At 44.0% G+C, this 20791-nt stretch overlaps 1 protein-coding gene across 8 annotated transcripts in view; it reads left to right on the top strand.

Annotated features, from left to right (window-relative positions):
• Positions 1 to 20791, top strand: part of LDLRAD4 (low density lipoprotein receptor class A domain containing 4) — a 427294-nt gene that overhangs the window by 291527 nt on the left and 114976 nt on the right. The window contains exon 1 of one of the 8 annotated variants that reach the window (XM_073331684.1): positions 10211 to 10228. The exons of the other annotated variants lie outside the window; for them this stretch is intronic. The gene's annotated coding sequence lies outside the window, so the exon portion shown is untranslated. Of the gene's footprint in view, positions 1 to 10210; positions 10229 to 20791 lie in introns of those variants that run through there. 8 annotated transcript variants of the gene reach the window in all.

Raw genomic sequence — 20791 nt, forward strand, 5'->3', positions numbered from 1 at the left:
AGTGTGATGTCTCTCCATAGACAGGTTGTTCCCTGTGTGGATGGGAAGACACAGAGAGAAAAATACCACTGAGGTAACTGGAAGCATGAAATATGTACTTGCCATTGGCTGGAGTCTCTGGCACAAAAATTATAACTCAGCAGGTACCTGTGAATGTCAATTGCAATTGTAACAGGCAACAAAGGAGTTTTTTTTTTAATGGGTTACCTTAAAATCTCGCCCTTCTGTAGCCTGGAACTTCTGAATCACTTGCTCCTTTTAGAACTGCAAGTGGCTTTACTCATGCCATCCTTATTAAATATAATATTTCTTATTCTGTAGTAACTTGGCTAATTGATGGTATCCCTATGCTCCTGTTATGTAATCTCCCTTTTTGGGGAAAGGTGAAAGTATAGAAAGAGTACAATGAGCACTTGTTTATCAATGCATATTGTAAAGAAAGCATGCTCTGTAAATAAATAAATAAGAAAATCCCTCCCCATGCCCTTTTATTTCAGCTTGTTTAACTTTGTATAAAGGAATTTCCCATAATTGAGATATGGGGGGAAAGCCTTTAGTCCACGGTAGCTTTTCCGAATTTTAATTGACTTTGGTATCTGTATGGTCTGTAAGTTTGCTGTGATACTCTCTCACACACAATAATATTAGCTCCCAGTGTATTTTTTTTTTGAGCTTGAGACCTGCCTGGTCTGCACACAGATTTTGTTTCTATTTCGATTAGGGGTGTGATATAGCTATACCGGTACAAGACCTAGTGTGGACACAGTTACACTGGTGTAAAGGTGCTTTACACCAGTATCATTTATTCCCTTGCTGTTAGGAAATAACTATACCGGTATATAACACTTATATATTGGTGTAACTGTGTCCACACTAGTTAAACCCCTTTATATGGGTTTTTTGTTAAAGCAGTACAACTGTTGTGTGTAGACAAGGCCTTAGATTACAATACACTGCATGATCCTTTGAATGAGAATACAGTTTGTGTGTGTGTCTAGAGTTTCTTCCAAATGAGTGCTGGGCGTGAACATATTATGTTCATTGTGCGCTCTCCCCTTCTCTCCCAGTTCCTAGCCAGTTTAAACTATTACACAGAGTGGTCACTACTCACGAATTGGCATCCCTTGAAATGTATTTTGTGTTTATTAGGTGACATCAGTGAGGATAATCTCATTTGGCTTTTAACTATAAGGTAAATATTTAATGACCTTCGGATGATCTCTTCACACAACAGTATGTACTGCCAGCTACTTGATGTTGATGGTGATACTGTTTCTGGCATGGTCTCCAAAGTGATAATCCTTGTTGTTGTTAGGTTGACCAGATCGCAAGAGTGAAATATCAGGACACATTGGGGGGGGGGGGGGGCGGAAGGAGGGGAGAGACAGACACAGCTGCACAGCTTCGACCGGAGCCAGAGGCACACTGGTTGCCTGGCCCTGTGCTACCAACGTGCCCCTTCCTGTTGGGGGTGGGCCCATGCTGCGCCACACAGTTCCCCTGCCCAGCGTCCCCTGGATCCACTATGCCCAGGAGCCCCCCCCACAACCCTTCCACCACAAATGCACAGTGTTGTGCACACACACACCCCGCCCAGTGCCCCCTTGCCCACAGCCCCACCACAGCTGCCCAGCACCCCACACAGAACCCCCCACTCACAACTTTCCCCAATACACACAGATTTCCCCTTCCTCCCTTCCAGTGCCCTTCCCCACAGCCCCACCACCACAACTACACACAGACCCCCAGTGCCCTGACACACACAGATCTCCCACACTTCCCAGCAGCCCCCAACAGGCTCCCACTGTCTAGCAGAGCCCCCGCACCCTAAGAGCCAGAGGGACCTGCCAGAGGGCGAGGTGGGGAGTCCTGACGGTGCTTACCTGAGGCGGCTCCTGTCCTGGGAAGCATCCGGCAGGCAGGTCCCTCTGGCTCCCAGGGTCGCAGGTTGGGTTGGGTGGGGGGGGCGCAGAGGGCTCTCTGCCTGCTCCCGGCACCTGCAAGCCCCGCCCCTGGAGCACGCAGCGCTCCTGCCAGCGGGCGGGCACCAGGAGCTGCCCCAGGAAGTGGTGAGCGGCGGCAGTCCAGATGGTCTCGATATTGGGACAAAGGGCGTCCCAACCAATGTAAAGTCGGGATGCGGGACAAGTCCCCTAAAATTGGGAGGTTTCAGAGTAACAGCCGTGTTAGTCTGTATTCGCAAAAAGAAAAGGAGTACTTGTGGCACCTTAGAGACTAACCAATTTATTTGAGCATAAGCTTTCGTGAGCTACAGCTCACTTCATCGGATGTCGATGAAGTGAGCTGTAGCTCACGAAAGCTTATGCTCAAATAAATTGGTTAGTCTCTAAGGTGCCACAAGTACTCCTTTTCTTTTTGCTAAAATTGGGACTGTCCCGATAAAAATCAAGACGTCTGGTCACCCCAGTTGTTTTGAAGTCTGTGTGTTATTGATGAACAGGATTATTTTCATGTACTGCCTGGTCCAGGAGACACTTGCTGCTCAGAAACACCTGCTTATTGCCATGCTTTATTTGTTATTTTGTTTCTTTTTATTAGGGTTAGATTTTGGACGTGAAAAGCACCATTATATTAAGCAGGTGACACCTGTCTGAGTCTTCAGTTTAATCTTTTCTCGAGGTTACAGTTAAAATAAACTGCAGTGCAAGTGATGCAGCTGCTATGCTGTTTCGAATGTGCAGTCTGGATGGCTTTTGAAGGGTGTTTGTAAATGGACCGACACCTTAACCCAATTTCTGCACACAGACTCTGAGTTAGTGTCTAAATTCACCCCTTCCTGTGTTTTGACTTACTTGTTAACTCATAATGGTAACATCATAAACCTCAGAATAAGCTTCATCTCTAAACTTGGCTGTTCTAAAGATTTCTCTCCAGAACCCTTAATTTCTACCCTGCTTAAATCCTGTTTGGACCCACCTGCCAACAATTAGCGGTAATTGTCTGGAATACAAGATTCTTCACCTGCAATCTAGGGTGACACAATTGAAGAACCATGCATTCTTATGCAGGCCCTTAGGCTTTGTCTGCACTGGAAGTTACCCTGGTCACAGCTATTGGTGTACCTGTACTGGTGCAAAACCCTAGTGTAGACTGTCAAAGCTATTATTTACACTGGTGGAGCTTACCTGTGCTTGAAAGTGGGGTAAGCTACATTGGTGAAAATAGCATCTTGGCCTGCCTATGTTAGAGGTAGAACCAGTAATGCTACACTGATGGGTGTATCTGCATTAAATCTTCACTGCAAATAAAGCCTTAGAGACTTCCATGATATTCCAGGAGTTTTTATTTTAAGACACCAGTTTTACGGGATATTGGACTTCATATCCCATGTTTTGAAGTTTTGCTGCCATTTAACCTTTTTGATGAGGAAATACATACTTACGTATGCATTCTCGAAGCTGTATCTAGTCAGTGTGTTGAAAAGTACTCCGATTTAAAAACTAATGTCACTGCAATTAAGTCTCCTTGAAGAATATTTTGAGGGTGGATTCATAATGTGAGTTAACCACGTGTAGTTGTAATGATTAAATATCTCTGAAGGTTGGAATCTGTTTTGTTGAGTACACTGTGCGAAGATTCTGGGCAGTGGCACCAGATTTTTGATTTTATAGATTGCTATTAAGTTTGTCTTAATTGTTTACTGCATTTCTGTACTTTACTAATATGAATAATTTATCAAGGTATCACGCTGTTTCTGACCACATGTTCACAATGGTCTATAACATGGCTAATAAAGGCAGAGAAGCTCCCAGACATGCAGTGGAAGAATGCTGTTCATTAAAGAGCCATTGGGGAGAGATTGTTTAATGCTACAAATAGTCATGGCAGCTGTGTAGAAACGGTGAGATATATAGCATAGATTAATCTGTTCACATATTATTTAAACTGCAAAAACCAATTACATGCAGTAAGAAAAAAGCATTTGGGTGCATGTTGCCCATGAAGAAGCCATGATATTGGTTAAATCATGAATGAGCATTTATTTAACCGAGATCAGGGATTGGCAACCTTTGGCACATGGCCAACTAGGGTAAGCCCCCTGGCGGGCCAGGCCGGTTTGTTTACCTGCCACGTCCGCAGGTTCGGCCGATTGCAGCTCCCACTGGCTGCAGTTCGCCGCTCCAGGCCAACTGGGGCTGCGGGAAGTGGTGCGAGCCAAGGGATGTGCTGGCCGCTGCTTCCCGCAGCCCCCATTGGCCTGGAGTGGCGAATCGCGGCCAGTGGGAGCTGCGATTGGCTGAACCTCCAGACGCAGCAGGTAAACAAACAGGCCCAGCCCGCCAGGGGGCTTACTCTGGCGAGCTGAGTGCCAAAGGTTGCTGATCCCTGACATAGTTTATAAACTCTTCGGCGCAGAGTCTGTCTTTTTTAATACGTATTTGTACAACATCTAGCACAATTGGGCCTTTGATTCCAGACTGAAGCCCTTTCGTTCTATCATAATACAACTACATAATTTATTGTTCATTCGTTGAGAAAAGAGGAAAGAGTTTCTGTTTGTGTTAAATGCTCCTTAAAGCACAAAAGATTTAGAAGTTAGGTGCTCCAGTTAAGTGTTGGGTTTTTGTCCCTCTCCTCCTTACTTTGTAGGCAATGGGGTGGTGTTTTCAGTAGGGAGTGAGCGGTGCTTTGGTTTGCTAGGGCTGGAAAGGTTTGCCTTTTTAATAATGCTGTATTTACATATGAACCTATGGCAGAAAATCAATAATCCTGGATTATAATTTGTCTGCAAGTTCTACTTCCTGTATTTCCATTTAGTTTATAACTTGGAACGTAAGAGGTCTGGGGCTATGCTTTGTGAATACATTAACTGGAAAATTGGCCTGTGCGCAGAAGAAGATATTTGAGCTGAATTCTCTGGACAGGCCAAGGAGCACTCGGGGCAAGTCTGGAGGGGACAAAGATAGGGCTGCTGGGCTATGGCTTCTACGCAGGTTAACACAAGAATTAAGGCTGTTGCCTTTTGCACTAGCTGCGAGAGGTTCCAAGGGTCTGTTATGAAGATTAGCCAGATGAAGGGGTGCCCCCTAACATTTTGTTTGCCTATTTTATATGCACGCTTCTCTGGATACCCCATCTCTTTATCTGATCAGTACAAATGGCTACCTGACAAAGTTCCTGATTCCTGATAGGTAAGTGGTGTTGCTTGTCATGTATTACAGCAGAGGTCTGATGGCTTCAAACAATAAGACATGTTGCTATTGTCCCAAGATTATAAGTGCAAGTGTCCTTCAGCTGTGATTACTGGGATGCTGTCTTCCATGCCATCTGATATCTCTTAATCTTTCCCATGTTAGGAGGACATTTCGCTGCAGACATTACCTAGCAACAAAAATAGTTTGAGTCAGTTGGGGGAGAGAAGCAGGAGATTTTTTAATGAATCATGCTGAGGTGATGCATTGTGGTTTTAAAAATGAGAAAGGAAAGGCAAGATTAAATATTGACATTTGCTATATTCCAACTGTGTTACCTTTCAGTTTGTCTGGCATAAAAGCATATATTCAATGAAACCAGGAAATAAAACCTTTGTCTAAATTCTCTTGTACGCCCCAAGCTGCAAAGGTTTTAATGATTCATTATCCAGTGTTGCTCCAGCTGTAGCTGTCTGTATACTCCAAAGTATAAGCCACTCAAGCCCCTACAAATACTTCTGTAAGGGCTAGGGGTATTTCAGTGCCAAAGATTACACAACATACTGTATCCAATGAAAAGTTTTATTTTAAATACAAATTTTAATGATACCTTTGAGTTTCATAAAAAGGTTTTAATAAATAGATGTGGGTAGTAGTGAGCAACCTGAAAATGTACCCTAAGCCTACAGAAAACTAGACATGCTGTTCTTAACAAGTAACTTTCAGTGCATTTGCAGGGCAGTTATCGTAGGTGGAAGCTCTGAAGGGGTATGACTTGTTTTTAGGCAAATGTAGTAAGAAACTGTAACTTCACAAGGCTAAGCCGCTGAAGCCAATCCTCAAGGTAGCACATTTTCTTGATGTGAATTTCATAAGCTGAGTTAGGCACAGGATTGTAATGAGGGTGATACCATGACCTAATTGTGAAAATATAAATAGTCTGTACACGTATGAGAGAAGAATAAGGTGAGAAAAGAGAGGAAAAGGTGCTGTTGCATGCTGAAATACTTTGACATTAAAATTATACTACTCCTGTAATATTAGTGAATTTTCCACCATGATGGTGTTATCCGACTTAGAGGTGATAACTTGGGAATGAGTATTTACCATAAACTAGCCTAAAATCTGAAAAAATGTCAGAAGTGGGTGTTGGTAAGAGTTTGAAATCTTAATTCACTTTTTCATATGATTCTTACTATTTCGAAGTAGAGCCAAATAAGTTATTTTTGTCTTGCTGGAGCTGTTACTTCAAAGTCGTTTCTTATCACTGTGGACATAAGACAAGATTTATACTGGGTGAGTATTTGTTAATATCTGTCTATATAGTTCATTAAGTGGAGATGAATAAGTGGTGGTTCTATAGATGGAATTATGCAATCAGAGAAATGGTTAACATAATCTGATATTGAATTCTATAAAATTGATTTTTTCAAGAAAAAGAAGCTCAAGAAAATACAGTGGATGTACCTTTTAGATCAGAGTTGTCAATAGTACAGTGTTAAAAATCTACTGAAAAGGAAAATTCTAATTCATAGAATCATAGACTATCAGGGTTGGAAAGGACCTCAGGAGGTCATCTAGCCCAACCCCCTGCTCAAACCAGGACCAATCCCTGATTTTTGCCCCGATCCCTAAATGGCTCCCTCAAGGATTGAGCTCACAACCCTGGGATTAGGAGGACAATGCTCAAACCACTGAGCTATCCCTCCCCCCAGTATTTTATGTTTACCACACTCATTTTCAGTCATCAGATGGTTTTCTATTCATCAGCCTGAGAAACAATTTTAGGTATGCAACTTACAAGGAGCTTGCCCATTTGTCTTATATAGGAAGTTTAGTTTTAGAGTGTCTGTAAAGTACAAGATAGAATAACGAACCTGAAAAAATACTGCTTTACTCTGGAGAGCAGGGATTGCTGAGGGATGATATAGTTTAGAGCAAATTTTGAAGTGGTGCATTCATTTTTCCCAACTCTGTCTTCTTTAAACTAGGTCTCAGAATTGGTGAAGTATCCTTGAAAGTGATTGTAGAATACCTTTTCTCGTGTAATAACTGTGGTTGATAGCTAACAGGTTATCAGAAGCACCGTTGTTTCACACGGATTAGCTTTGAGCTAATATTTTCAGTGTCTGTTTCTGCTCAGCTACTAACAGTAGGGCAGAGGAAAGGGAAGAGCCAGTTATATATGGCAGAGAAGCAAGCAACTGTTCCTTATTTTCTTGTTCGTAAAAGTAGCTCTGGAAGTCCTTGTAGCCCTAGTGATAGAGCAGTGCAAAGGATCCATATCAAATCCAGAACCTTGTTCCTGGACTTCTGGAGTTTAGGAACATCTCAAAGATGCCAGAACAACATCTTGTCAACAGGAGGGTGTAGTGAGTACATGGGTACTGTAACATAGGGCAAAACTTTTACATAGTCTCAGCATTAATCAGGGAATAGGCTTTTGGGTGAAGTGGAATAAACACAGGATGCTTTCTTTTTAAAGGTTTGCAGACGGCTTGATTTTCAGAGAGGTTGAGCACATACAAATTCTATTAGAGCAGAGGTGGGCAAACTACGGCTCGCGGGCCACATGCGGCCCGCGGGCCCGTCCTGCCTGGCCCTTGAGCTCCTGGCCAGGGAGGCTAGCCCCATGCCCCTCCCCTGCTGTCCTTCCTCCCCCCGCAGCCTCAGCGCCCTGCACCGCTGGCACTCTGGCCCACCGTTCCTGCCATTCTGAGCAGCATGGTAAGGGGGCGGGGAGGGGTTGGATAAGGGGTAGGGGGTCCAGGGGGCAGTCAAGGAGCAGGGGGCTCTTGGATGGGGTGGAGATTTGGGGGGGCGGTCAGGGGATGGGGAGAACGGGGGTTAGATGGGGGTGGGGTCCCTGGGACAGTTAGGGGCAAGGGTGTGGATAGGGGTCGGGGCAATCAGAGGACAGGGAGCAGAGGGGGTTGGATGGGGGTGGGGTCCCGGGGGGCAATCAGGGGGCAGGGGTGTGGATAGGGATTGGGGCAGTCAGGTGACTGGGAGCAGGGGGTTGGCTGGGGGTTGGGTCCCGGGGGACAGTTAGGGGCAGGGATCCCAGGAGGGGGCGGTCAGGGGACAAGGAGCGGGACGGGAGGGTTGCATGGGTCGGGAGTTCTGAGGGGGGCAGTCAGGGGGCGGGAAGTGGGAGGTGGCAGATGGGGGCGGGGTCCAGGTTGTTTGGGGAAGCACAGCCTTCCCTACCTGGCCCTCCATAAAGTTTCGCACCCCAATGTGGCCCTCGGGCCAAAAAGTTTTCCCACCTCTGTACTCGAGTCAATAGAGCTAAAAAGTGCTGATACAAAATATCACTGTTGTTTTTCTCCTTGCTCATGTAAGTTTGATGCAGTCTGGTCTGAGATGCTGGCATGGCAGTATTGCTGAAGACTGAATCGTAAGATAAGCAGTGTAGGAATCTGAACCACAATCCAGGTTATCATTTTTACCTAGCAGCCTTTTCAGTCTCACAATAAGCACCACTGGCTTCGCTTGCTATGGCTGGAATTTGAAAAAGTTCCATTAGGGAATCTCTCTTCCCCTCTTTCTCTTCCCCCCGACCTTGCTATTGGGGTGTGGGAGAATTTGGCATCAAGCAGAAGTAATGACACTTGTCACTACTTGAGGGGGGATTTTGAGTATTTCATCAGCAGAAGGGAGGGAAGGAGAAAAAGTTCACATCAGCCTGGAGAAATAAGCGAGGTTTGTTGACTGACCCGTGTGACAGACGCCTTTAATACACCCAGCTGCCAAAACCCTCTTGAGCTTCCTCTGTTGTCAGAGTTCTTCTTGCACCCTTAGTGCCCCCACCTAACCTCCTTTTCTAGATAACTAAACCTTTCCTCAGTAGTGACAGATGCCCCAGTTTCCTTCTCCAACTGCTGAAACCCACCCTGAATTCCCCAGCAGTGACAAGCACATGGATTTCTTTTCCTTTCCTCGCAGGGGCAAAGATTTGATTTCTCTCTTGGTTGATACAACCATCTCAGTTCATCCCAGTTGTCAGAGTGCCTAACCACACCTTGGTCCCTCCACTTCCATGGGCTATAAAGTCTTCCTAAAAGGCAAACAAGGTCTGACATAAAATACTTTGTGCCCTGCTTTCTTCTCTCCTCTCTGTCTCTCTTCACAGCTGGGAACTCTAAAGGCAATGTTTGGGGTCAACTTGACCTCTCCCACTGCAGTATGTTAGCACATGATCACACTAGCTCATGGGCAGAGCTCTTATTTGTCTTTTCCTCCTTTATTTATTTTTATTTTTTTGCAGTGATACACAGCTAACATTAGTCTGTCAGCAAAGGAATATGCTAAACTTTGTAAACATGTCAGAATAATTTTGAACAACTGTTAAATAACTTGGTCATCCTGAAGACCAAGTGTTGCAATAGGCATTCTTGCTGCAGCCTTGATTTCTTTTTCTCTTGTTATCAGATGTTGCAACCAGTCTGCAGGGTAGATGCGTAATGTGGACAAAGGATTTGGGGATGAGGGGGTGCTCTTTCTTACTGAAATAGAGAGGAAGTGTGTCAAGGGCACAAGACTTAATTATTGTCAACCTGTCATAGACCTGCCATTAGGAAGCAGATGTTTCTGAGTATTGCGTATTGGTGCCATTATGCCTTAACACTGGAATTAATTAAAACAATCCTAATATTTTACAGTTAATTTAATATACTTGGTGAAAGGTGCTGAACTGACTGTCCTAAAGATTGAAACCTGCTGTTTTTCTTCAGACCAGGCGCAGAAGTTTGCATGGAGGTGTGTCAGTGGCATGGTAGTGTGTTGTGATCCAACAATCACCGTCACACTCTTGGGGGCCATTTACACCCTGAGTACAGGCAGCACTAGCCTAACAAAAGAAACAAAAAAAATGTAATACAAAATATTGGAAAAATCATTTTCACACCTTTCCTGCCAGACCTGACTTCAGTTTCATTTTTACCTGCCATGTCCCAGATTGCTCTTGCAGCGTCAGAAGACATCACTTGACATCTGAAGCAATGTAAGGAGCAGCGTTCAATTCTTGGCTTTAATTGCTGATTATATCAACCCGGTGACTCAAGTATTGGCAGGTAAAAAAAAAACCTTTTGGTTTGCCTTTATGGTCACGAGTAACTCTGAGCATGGTGGCTTCATCGTAGCCTCTGTTTATTCCCAATAGGGAGAGGTTTTTCCTTATGTGTTGTGACATATCAGGGTACAATCCGTACTAATGCCATTGGGCTGGGCATGGTAAGCAGAGGGAAGACACATGCAGACCCCTAGCTGGTGCATGGACTTGCACCAGAACCAGGCCATGAACTGAGACCCCTGATTGGAGGTGATGCGTTCTGGAAGACCATGGAGGCTTTTATGTAATCTATATATTAGACGACATGGCTAATTTATAGCTGGGCTGTCTCTTCACCAGAGGGGAGACATGTGCAGGGAATGAACTGGGCCATTTTGGTAACGTGGTCCATGACTGCCAAACCTGTTATAAATTTGTTGTTCTCTGGTAATTCTACAATGAAGTCTATGGCAATCACTACCCAGTGTTGAGGTGAGGGTCCTTTTTGCCGATTGTCAAATAGCACTGACCTAGCTTGGAAGAAGACCTCCCGGGTCTACAGTGCTGGGCTGTCGCACTCCGAGAAGAAGGTGGCCCAGTCTAATGCTTCCCTGGACAGCAGGCTCACCCTTGCGTGATTGGTAGTGTAGGACTAAGAATGCATCATGAAAAGGAGGCAGCACGGGTTTACAAAACCCTGGAATTGCTGGCTATTACCATCAAACCGTTCTGGCAGATGTACTGGGGAACAGGGCTGAGTGAGCCATGTCTGGAGTGCAGCATTTTCAGCATGGAGCTGTCTGACTTGCTTCTGTAATAGCAAGGAGCTATTATTCTGTGGTATGGTTCTCTGAAGTTATCTTGACAATCTGGGCCTGCAGGGCTTGGTTGTCCGTCTGAAGGCAGGCGGCCCACTTAAGCATGTCCAGTGCTCCCAAAGGGTTAGCCAGTCCATTCTGCAGGCACCAGGCCTACTCCTGTGGCCCGAGTGGGCCATTCAAACTGTCACAACCGGCACATGGGCAGTCTGACCTAGTAGACAGAGTGGGAGTCGGGAGCTGATACCAGAAGATCAGAGTATGAGATATGCCAGAGAACACACCTAGAGTGTGTTGTCAGGAGACAGGCAGGGTCAGGTCACCAGGAGGTCAGAGTTAGGCGGGAGGAGCATGTAGCACAAGGGAAGCAGTCTTAAGCAGGGAAAATGCAGTTGCATGGACAACGACCTACTCCTTTGCACGGTTTAAATACCAGCAATCAGGACCGCCAGCATTCTGCCAATCAAATCCCAGGATTGGAGTCCTTTGTTGGAATTCAGCTTCTAGTTCTGGTGACTTTTAACAGGTCACTGGGTTGCAGGTCAGAATTTACTGGCTCCTATGACCCTTGTGGACAAAGGTTGAAGACCCACAGTCCATGAGATTACCAGACTAAACAGTTGCTGGATTCCTGCCTAGCAAGATGCTGTTTCAGACAGATGTCTCTGGTTATTCTTCTGCCTCAGTCAGATTCCTTTGGCACACACTATACCAGATACAGGGGCATGTGGAAGGTCTCTGTTTCAGTAGGTTCCTGCAGCTGCAATGCTTGCCACAATAACTGCCTGGAAGCAGCTCTTGTTCCTTTTCTGCCTCCCCCACAAGGAAGGTGACAGTCTCTCCATCTCCCTGAGTCACTGCAAAGGAGGGGATTAGTGCAAGTCATGATGGAAGTGCATGAATATAACCAGGTGGAAAGTCTGTATCATCCCTTCCCTACAGTACGCTTGGTTGAACCCATCAGAAAGTAGTACCCTGCTTTCATGAGTGCAATAATATATCTAAAATATTAAATCTGGCAACATCGAAATATGTGATAATTTTTTCAACTGGATTGGTAGTGGCAGAACGAAATGGAAAGCCGCAATTTGAGAAGAGAAAGCCTGTTCTCAAAGCAAACAGGAAAAATATGTATCCAAGACCTTGAGTACTATCTTACGTACAGGAATATACATTGCCTCCCATCATGGAGGTACATGCTAGGAGATTTTTGGACATATCATATACTCACATATCTATTAGAATCAAGGGTAAAAAAGATAGATGCAACCATGACATCCACTCCCCCCACCTTAAAGCTGCACTACAGTTTAAAATCGATGTATTGCTTTGCCATTTGAGAGGTGAATGGTGGGAAAAGGAACAGTCTTTTTATTCCTATTTCTTTTCCATATGCAATGGATTGTTAGAAAAGATGTTAATCATATTGTCACTTTTAATGCAGAGCAGATTACTTCTGACTTTTGAATGTAACCAGTGACTCAGTATTTCATCCCACATACTACATCTGATCCTACATTTATATGTTTGTGTGTGTGTAATATGAAAAAACTAAAATAAATGACTCTGGATAGTTTTTAGGTGATGGGGCATGACTCATAGTTTCTGCTCCTGCAGAGGCCTGACTAATCAAGGGGAAAAAAACAAAAGAAAATTAGAGCTAAAGGCAGTTTAGTAGCCACAGTAATTTAATGTTGAATAAAACCAACATTGAGTATTTGTTTAAACGTCATTATAAGGTATTCTCTTCTAAATAAATCTTTACTGATGTCCCTACCCCTGGAAGGTTGTCAGGTGAGCCTGTTATAGGGATCAGTCTGCTTCAGATTCTTATTGCCAAACAAGCTGTAAAGCTACAAAACAGATAATCAAAAATAGACAATGGAACAGTTTGGCAGAGGTTTTTTATTTTGTTTTAAGAAGGACTTTTTGCATATATGGTGATTTTATATATAGATACAATATAATTGTAAATTCAGCAGCCATTTAAATTTTTTTTAAAAAGGTCTAGCTCCCCTCAGTCATCCTGATAATACTTTACGTTTTGCATCTTCAAAGCCTTTTGCAGACATTAACTCACAGCACTCCTGGGAGATTAGCCAAGTGTATATTATTCCCATTTCAATGATGGGAGACTGATTCATAGAGGTTGTGACAAGGCCACAGGGGGAGTCAGTCCAGAAATCAGGACCAGAATTTGGGAGATCCTGGTGCCCAGTCCTGTGCTCAAACAAGACCATGTCCCTCTCCCTTATGGAGCAGGTTTGACACTTATGGGCCAGCTCTATCACAGAAGAATTCAGACTTTTATATTCTGTCACTTGTTTAATTTGTCTCCTCGTATTATCCACAGTCTTCCATACTCCTGACTTCCTTAAAACATCTCCTGAATTTTGTAGCTCCTGGAGTGTTCCTGAAGCTGCTAGGTAGACAGGTTGTCTCCTGCTTCTCATTTGTGCCATCTCTGGCTCGTCCACTTTCTGCTCTGCATGAGTCTGTCATATTGTGAAGAGTGTGAAGACAGAAGAACTTGGACGTAAAAAGGGTGTGTTTTTTTTTCCTTCTTGTTTAACAGTGTTTTGTGAAGAAAGATCTCTGTCCTGGGTCTTTTGTTTTTGGCAGTATGGGTAGAGGAGACATCACTGAGCAGGGACTAGTGGGGCTGCATTAAAGTGTGTGTGTCCGTCTGTGCATGCCCACGTGTATGGGAAGAAATTATGGAGGGCCCTAGTGCTGCCGTAACGAGGTGAAAGGCATTTCCCAGTGTTGCAGTAATGGGAGTGAGGAGATTAAATACATGTAGAGATGGAAGTGTAGTGACTGCCCAGTACTATAGCACTGGGATAGGGAAGACGACAAATGGGGATGAAGGAGCCCAACCCTACAATCATGGACGAAGGAGGGGAATGTAGTTGAGGAGCCTCTGCTGAGTAATGGGGAGAGAGATTGAAGGGGGAGGCTAATATTGCAATTATCATGCAGGAGGAAATTTGCAGAGGTCTACCTTACCCCATTACATGGTATGAGAAATCTTCCTGCCTTCCACATCCTCAGTCATAACAGGTACGTCTCCTGTGTATTCATATGGATGAAAATAATAACAATAATAAAACTGGTAGCAGAATCAAATTAATGTGGTCTCCTGCAGGAGAAATATTTACCCGATGTGTCCTGCCAGTTGAGAGATTGGCATTAAACCTAGACATTACCTCATCTTCCTGGGCAGACAGCCTATTTCTATGCTAAGCAAGTCTGCAGGAGTGAACAACTGAATACCTGCCTGATTAGCTATGCAGCAGCAGATCCTGGTTGGAAGCGATTTCCCTTAGCGCGCGCGCGCTCTCTCTCTCTCTCTCTGCAAGGTTTGTCACTATGCGTTATCAAACTGTTTTTCATCTTGAAGGGCACATCGCTGGGAAGATTTTCCAGACAGGTGTGCAAGTATAAATGCTGATCCAAATCAGAAAGGTCAAGATGAACAGAAGGAAGAAAAGTAAAGTGTTTGTGTCCCTCCCTCCCTTTCTCTCTGCATGTATCAGTGCCAACTAGGTGAAAATGGATTAATGAGGAAGGGAGAGATAAGTACAAGGATGGTGCTATAAAAAGGAAATTTTGTTTTTTGAGTGTAGAGGAAGGTTCTGAAAACTTTAATTGTCTGCCACTGATAATATCTTTAGCTTTGTTCTTGGGTGACAAATCTTAGGATTCCGTGTTAGCATAATTCTAATAGTTGGCACTTGTTTAGTCCCCTCTATCTGAGGATCTCAAAGTGCTTTGCAGCCCTTAAAGAATTAAGCCTCATAATATGCCTTTGGGACAGTTAAGAGCAACAGTAAGGAGCATTGTTGAGCATGCGGTGTCTCAGGCACCCCTGAATCATTCTGCCCTGAGAAGACAGAATGGCTCAGGACCCCTCTGCTTAGCTGTTCTGTTTTCCTCCCTGCGTGGCTCGGGACAGAATTTTGCCTCAAGAGACTGACCAAAGATCGCCTAGTGATTCAGTGATGTACTTAGGAGCCATGACTCCTCATCCCCTGCTGCTGTCACTGGACCACTGGTAACTTTGTCTGGTAAATAGAGTATCTACAGGTATATAACGTAGGAAATATATTTTCATTTAATAACGATACAAAGCTGACCACCTCCACATTTTTTCCTTATTTAGATTCATCATTTGTCTAATGAAGATTATGTAAGCTAGGTGAGCTCTAGGGAATGTCACAGTAACATTGAGTCGTTTGTTTTTCACCTCTCTCTTTTTGGGATTTAGAAATCTAAAACAGTCAGCATATGGATGGTACTTCTCCACTAGGAAATGTCTTATCCATTTTTCAGCAGTGAAAATGGGTCTAAACGTCAGCATGTGCCATTGCTGAAAAAGGGATAAGAAATATCCTAATGGAGAAATGACCCAAGAGGCTTACACTGTCCATCATCCACCCTGCCAACAATTGACATCATTTCCCTTTACCCATTCAACCCTGCTAACCAAGCAGGTGATAAGGTAACTTGTTCCCTTCTTCACATCAGATACTGGTCTAGATTCTGTGAGAGCAAGTCACTGAATTTCTCCCTGTGCCAGGAGAGTCATGTCGGGTTGGAAACACAGGGCCCAAAGAGAGCACATCTGCACCACCAGAGTGTTCCCCTCCAATAAAGGAATTTTCTTCTGGTTCCACCTCAGGAGTGGCACAAAAGAGCCAGAAATTGATTAGAGAATTCAGCCTATGTTTTTCAGTGAAAACAACAAAAACATTGTACAATAGGAACTGATTCTCCATTCGCTCTTTATATAGTGTGACATACCAGGGTACAAGCCAGACTAATGAGCGGCTGTGGCTTCTCTTTCCTCAGAGGTGGATTTGAAGTAAAACACAGGGTGCCCTGCCACCGGGCCCCCCCAACGACAGGGGGCCCCAGGGCCGGGCAGCTGCCAGGGCAGAAGCTTGGTCCTGCTGGCTCCTGGGGCTCCTGCTGCAGGCTCCACACCCACTGGGAGCCAAGCTCCCCCCTCCTCCACCTCTTCCCTGCCTCCTCTCCCGAGTGTGTCGTGTTCCTGCCGCTCCCCCTCCCTCCCAGCGCTTCCCCCGGCGCTCAGTTTGCTCGGAAGGGAGTGGGAGAAGCATGGCTGCAGCGCGCTCAGGGGAGGAGGTGAGAAGAGACAGGGGTGGGGCCTTGGGGAAGGGGGTGGAATGGGGTAGGGTGGAGAAAAGGCGGGGCCCCCGCACTCCCCTACACATACCCCCCCCCGCCCCCTGCTGTGAGCCGCTCAGGCCAGGGGGCTGGGAGTACCCCCAAAACCCCAACCCACAGCCCTCTTCCCTATGCCCTGACTCCTGCACTGCTGCCACACAGCCCCAGCCCCCTGCCCTCCCTGACTCCTGCACCCCCCCACATCCCCAGCCCCCCACACCCCATGCCCTGACTCCTGCACCCCCGCACATCCCCATCCCCACTCTGAGCACCAAATCCGAGTTCCTGCACACACACACCCCACATTCCCACCTGCACCCCTCGCACCAAATGGAAGCTGCCCCAGGTAAGTGCTCCACATCCCAACCCTGAGCCCCCTCCTGCATCCTAACTCCTGGCCAGACCCTACACCCCAGCCTGCTCCTTCTGCCCTCCAGTGATTAAGGTTATATTTGTAAATTGGTTTCTGATCTCTTCTGCCTAATTCCATTCAAAAAATTTATTTGGGTGGAGGGATGAGTTGGTATAACACCTTAAACTGATGTTAAATTAGGCAATTGCAAAGGTGTGTGAGAAGCTTGTAAGATCCAACTTAAGATCATTAGTTTGCTTACACCACAGGACTTAGATATATTTACAGTGAAAACAAGAATAAGTTCATTATCAAAGAATAGAGATTCAAGCAATAGTGAGTAGCAGTAGTAGAAACAAATGGTTACCTATTAAAAAACAAACAAACAAAAAAAAACAAACGCGTTCTAAAGCCAAAACTTAACTAACAAGTTACTCGCTTGTCTAAAGAAGCTTATCTCACCCAAAGTTCTCTCCAGCCTTGTCAACCAAGCCTGGTTAAGACCCCATTTTCATGAAGCAAAATCTCTGTCCGTTTGCTTTCTCAGGGTGCCTGTGTGTCCCCTTTGTCCCCCCAGGTATACTCAAGCAAACTTTTGGTGTACACCTCAAGATCAGATTCTCTAGCCTTGCTATGTTTCTTTGCCTGTTAGTTCTTTTCTCAAGTTCTCTCTTACAGTCCTTAATTTCCATTCAGTTCAGACTTTTGATAGGGACCCACTGCAAATGAGACAATACTCAATTTACATGTAAACAGCTAGATAGAGAGACATCTCCTATCTGACATGATATAGACTTTAAGCACTATACTATTAAGGAGTTACATAGACTGAAAATATGTACATACATTTCACAATAATACTGATGACCAGTGTGACTCCAGCTTTCATTTGAGACCTCACACGACATTCTTTGGTGAATCAGAATGTATATATCAGAATCAGCAGATTCCTGTAACCCCCCCTGCACCTCTTTGGCAGCTGGCATTAAGAGGTTTGTGGGTCACAGCATACAGAACACACAACCAACCAAACAAGGGGCAGATCCTCAGTTGGTGTAAAATGTCATAGCTCCAGAGAATTTACACTGACTGAGGATTTGCCCCAAATGTCCACTTTATTTTTGTTGCTGAACTATTTGAAATACTAAAGATTCATGATGTTACTTTATGTATCTTTGGATTTTTCTTACTCTTTACTCTGTGTACCTGGAACAAATATTTAAGAAAACATTAAACTACATGAATGTTAAAGGATCAGATCTTGAGAAAGAGAGTAAGTAATGAGAAGAACACATTCTGTAAACCTTTTTAATTTATGGAAACATATTAGTGAAATATATTCTCTTTTCCTGTCTCTCTCTCTCTCTGAGTGCCATCCATGTTTATACCTATTTTAATAACACAAACAGTAGGCACTTGCAAGGGGACTTGAATGAACTACTAGTGGTGGTGCTTCTGGATTATATAGTATCATACAGTATTTGGGAAGAGGAAGAAGAGATTTGTGTTGTGTTAAGCTTCAGTTGTCTAGATTTCCAAGTTCTGGACATTGTAAAGTGTGTGTGTGTGTGTGTGTGTGTGTGTGTGGTTGGAAACCTGAGAGTGGGGGAACGAACTTTAGGGTAATGGACCGACGAGCTTTTCTCGTATTTCTTGACTGTGTAAAGCTCTTTGCTCCTTACATGAATAACCGTACAAATATGCAGCTATAGGAATAACATTTGTGGAATAGGACTGGTTTAACAGGGATAATAACTAGGAGGGTGCATACTTCATAGCTTTTACAGACCGAGCTTATTGCACACGCCACGGGCTTCTTGCAATCCTCCGTTTTCCCCTGCCTTCACAAGCTCCCTGCTTGCCACCTCCCCATTCCTTACCCTCTGTGTGCCCCCATTCCTCTTGCTCTCCATACCAGGGTCACCCATTCTCCCCTGTGGCTAGAGCTTTGTGTGAGCCCCTAACTCCCTCCACCATGTCAGGGACTATAGGCACATACCCATTTCCCCTCACCTCACCACCATCATTCTTCCTTCTGTCTGATTGATTAACTCATTCAGGGTGTCAACTTGTTAAACTCTATTGGGAGGAAGAGCAGGACTTTTATTATGCTGAAAGGCATTAATTGTTGCCATCAACCAGTTGTCTCATCTATAGACAATTGCAGAGTTGTTTGAAACTGTAGCTATGCTGATCAAATGGCAGGGGCTCTATTTGTCACCCATTTTTCCCTTCTTGGTTTTCTGATTTCTCCCCCAGATCAGTAGGGTTCTAGCTATTGTTGCTTAGAACATTCTCTGAAATTTTGGAATTGTTTGGATGTAGGGGAAAACGTTATCGTCTTACAAATAGACAGACAAATGCAGCGATGCTGTTGGGTTGAGTGTAAAGACCTTCACAAACTCAACCAATAATAACTGACACTTTTGTAGTCCCCGCCATCTGAGGATCTTGAAGTGATTTACAAGCATTACTAAGGGGATGGCTACACTGCCCATGTTACAGTGTGGCCGCGGCAGCCAGGGGAGAGCTCTTCTGATAATAAATAATAACCACCCTGAATGAGCAGCGGTAGATTTATCTATACTTTATCTATTGCTCTGTCTATACTGGCGCTTTACAGCGCTAAAATTTTTGTTGCTCAGGAGAGTGTTTTTTCACACCCCTGAATGACTAAAGTTTTAGCCCTGAAAGTGGCAGTATAGACACAGCCTAACTTAGGCATCACAACAGTGCTGCTGGATAAAGTATTTATTATTCCCCCCACCCCTTTTCCTCTTCTTGCAAACAGAAAAACTGTTACATAATGAGATTAGGGGCCTTGCCCATTGTTTCACAGGAAATCTGTGGCAGTGTCAAGGTTAGAATCCACATCTCCTGACTTCCAGTCTTGTGCTTTAACCATTAGACTATACATGAACTTTATTTGGTTCTGATATGAAAACTGATAAACATATAATACAGAACAGAGGATAAAAGAAAGTCATACTGCAACAGAAGCCTTGTTTCCAAGATATCTGATTTTTTTATTGTTGTACAGTGATCAAAGGAAAGGTTTGAACCTGAAGCAATTGTTTTAGAAATATGACAATGTAAAACTTCTGACACATTAGGTTGGCAGGGCTATACAGTAGAGGCAACTCTGAAGTGCCAGGTTTTACTATCAGGTAATTCAACCAGCTGTCTAGGTGATGGCTTATATCTATTTCATGTAAGGACCACATTATCTCTGAAACATTTGCTCTAAAACTGCTTAAGCACCCGTTTATACACACAAAACCCATACTGGCTTGCACAAATTGGTATTTTCAAATTTAAATTGGATGTCTAGACATGCAATTACCCACTCTCTGCATGGAAAATCTGTTTGTTTGTGAAGAATATGTCCCTGTGAGTTCTTTCTGTGATGCTGCTCAGTATAATAATAATAAAATATGTATAGAGAACTCTTTACAAAAAGTCCACGGGGATTTCAGAATCCAAACATAATATAAAGCGGCATCAAACAGGTATATCTTCAGCTTTGACTGAAAAACTAAAATGGTTTCTGCCTCTGAATAAAGATAAGAAGCAGACTTCGTAACATCTCATTTAGCAGAAATGCTAAATAGCATAATATTTAGCTGAAATGCTAAATACTATAGCCCCAAATGTCTGAAATTATACAAAGTGTACAGCTCTTAGAAGTGTTTCTGTTTTGTGAGGGCTTTTTTTGAGTTTGTTAAAAATATTTTGATTCCTGAAATTCTCAGCACACCAGGGATGGGAGCAGAACATTATTTAATTTGCACCTTGCTGTTCAAAGCTGAAGAACAAGGCTTTCTAAATTGCCTGGTGTTGAGGTGTTGGAGATTGTTCTCTCAGTTATACTCACAAAGGTGTAATATGCTTGGATGACTAAAGCAGCTAAAGCAGTAAAAATGTGAATTATCTTTATTACTGAAATTCCACAGCAGGTTAGATGATTTATTTTAGGATGGGCTGGAAGTTTTTATATTCAGTGCCTTCCCTTCTTTATTTGCTCATCACAGCAGTATCTAAATCACATAGCTATAGTGTCACAAAAGCACATTATCACACACAATTCCCCTATGTAATCTAGTGACCCATCATCCCTCCCATGGTGTGGCCTCGATGCTGATGGGAACAAGGTGAGAACTCTTGCTACTAACAAGAAGGAATCCTAGTTTTCCATGATAAAAAACCCCCAAATTCTCCTATA

Source organism: Lepidochelys kempii, chromosome 2, assembly GCF_965140285.1.
Source record: "Lepidochelys kempii isolate rLepKem1 chromosome 2, rLepKem1.hap1, whole genome shotgun sequence".
In the NCBI taxonomy this organism is placed as follows: Eukaryota; Metazoa; Chordata; order Testudines; family Cheloniidae; genus Lepidochelys; species Lepidochelys kempii.